Source organism: Schistocerca americana, chromosome 1, assembly GCF_021461395.2.
Source record: "Schistocerca americana isolate TAMUIC-IGC-003095 chromosome 1, iqSchAmer2.1, whole genome shotgun sequence".
In the NCBI taxonomy this organism is placed as follows: domain Eukaryota; kingdom Metazoa; phylum Arthropoda; class Insecta; order Orthoptera; family Acrididae; genus Schistocerca; species Schistocerca americana.
The window spans coordinates 630,944,670-630,946,752 of NC_060119.1; the positions used below are offsets into that span (position 1 = coordinate 630,944,670).

The 2,083-nt window shown below is 47.0% G+C and overlaps 1 non-coding gene across 1 annotated transcript; it reads right to left on the reverse strand.

Moving 5' to 3' along the window:
• Positions 1 to 916: 916 nt before the first annotated feature.
• On the reverse strand, positions 917 to 991 carry Trnas-cga. The gene has a single exon. It is a non-coding gene; the product is annotated as a tRNA-Ser (tRNA).
• Positions 992 to 2,083: the final 1,092 nt, after the last annotated feature.

Genomic DNA, 2,083 nt, shown 5'->3' on the forward strand with positions numbered 1-2,083 from the left:
GCCTAAGAAAAGCTTCTGGCCATATCTGAAAATTTGTAGTGTTCACATTATGAATAAGAAACAATAAATAAATAAATCGAAATTTGTAACGTATTCTAATAAGCGTGATCGTGCCATGATCCAAGGTGTATATTTTTATGTTTTTTAATCAAACGCATCATATTTATATACACATAGTTATAAACACTGATACAAATGAAGGATAAACTGGTTCTTACGTTTCAGCAGTATCACCAAAACTCTCAATGGGGACCGTAGAGCGTCCCGCTTGGTATATTAATCGTTGAGAGGACCTGCACTCCGATGACACACCTAACTATACAGGAGTGCAATCCAATCACAAAAAGGCTCCGGAGTAATTTACGAAAGCAGAACTCTGAGAAGAGGAACTCTGAAGCAGCCAGGACGCTGGAAAAAAAGCAACATACAATACACGTGATTAGAAAAAAAATTCCATCTTCACCAATTTTGTACAAATTTTCTCTAGTGTAAACAATAATATCCATACAATAACTGGAAATAAAGCTGGGAACTTATCTGACGAACGCGCACAAAAAGGGGAATTGGTAAGCCAAAAAAAACTAATAATGAAACAAAAGCGGTGGTTAGCGTTGCTGCTTCTAGATCGCAGGGCCTGTGTTCGATTCCCGACTGTGTCACAGATTTTCTTCGCTCGGGAACGGGGTTTTTATGTTGTCTTCATCATTTCATACCATCATTATCGATGACCAAGCCGCCGAAGTGGCGTCCGTACAACCGCAGACAGGGCCTCCCGCCCACTAATGCCATACATCTCATGCCAGATTTTCAGTTTATTTTTATTGTGCGTGCTGCGACGTTTTTGCTGTGTAGCCATTCTTAGGTAAAACGTTTACCCTGCTAACTACGCATGAAACTTCCTGGCAGATTAAAACTGTGTTCCCGACCGAGACTCGAACTCGGGACCTTTGCCTTTCGCGGGCAAGTGCTCTACCAACTGAGCTACCGAAGCACGACTCACGGCCGGTACTCACAGCTTTACTTCTGCCAGTACCTCGTCTCCTACCTTCCAAACTTTACAGAAGCTCTCCTGCGAACCATGCAGAACTAGCACTCCCGAAAGAAAGGATATTGCGGAGACATGGCTTAGCCACAGCCTGGGGGATGTTTCCAGAATGAGATTTTCACTCTGCAGCGGAGTGTGCGCTGATATGAAACTTCCTGGCAGATTAAAACTGTGTGCCCGACCGAGACTCGAACTCGGGACCTTTGCCTTTCGCGAGCAAGTGCTCTACCAACTGAGCTACCGAAGCACGACTCACGCCCGGTACTCACAGCTTTACTTCTGCCAGTACCACGTCTCCTACCTTCCAAACTTTACAGAAGCTCTCCTGCGAACCATGCAGAACTAGCACTCCCGAAAGAAAGGATATTGGTAGAGCACTTGCCCGCGAAAGGCAAAGGTCCCGAGTTCGAGTCTCGGTCGGGCACACAGTTTTAATCTGCCAGGAAGTTTCATATCAGCGCACACTCCGCTGCAGAGTGAAAATCTCATTCTGGAAACATCCCCCAGGCTGTGGCTAAGCCATGTCTCCGCAATATCCTTTCTTTTGGGAGTGCTAGTTCTGCATGGTTCGCAGGAGAGCTTCTGTAAAGTTTGGAAGGTAGGAGATGAGGTACTGGCAGAAGTAAAGCTGTGAGTACCGTGCGTGAGTCGTGCTTCGGTAGCTCAGTTGGTAGAGCACTTGCCCGCGAAAGGCAAAGGTCCCGAGTTCGAGTCTCGGTCGGGCACACAGTTTTAATCTGCCAGGAAGTTTCATATCAGCGCACACTCCGCTGCAGAGTGAAAATCTCATTCTGGAAACATCCCCCAGGCTGTGGCTAAGCCATGTCTCCGCAATATCCTTTCTTTCGGGAGTGCTAGTTCTGCATGGTTCGCAGGAGAGCTTCTGTAAAGTTTGGAAGGTAGGAGACGAGGTACTGGCAGAAGTAAAGCTGTGAGTACCGGGCGTGAGTCGTGCTTCGGTAGCTCAGTTGGTAGAGCACTTGCCCGCGAAAGGCAAAGGTCCCGAGTTCGAGTCTCGGTCGGGCACACAGTTTTAAT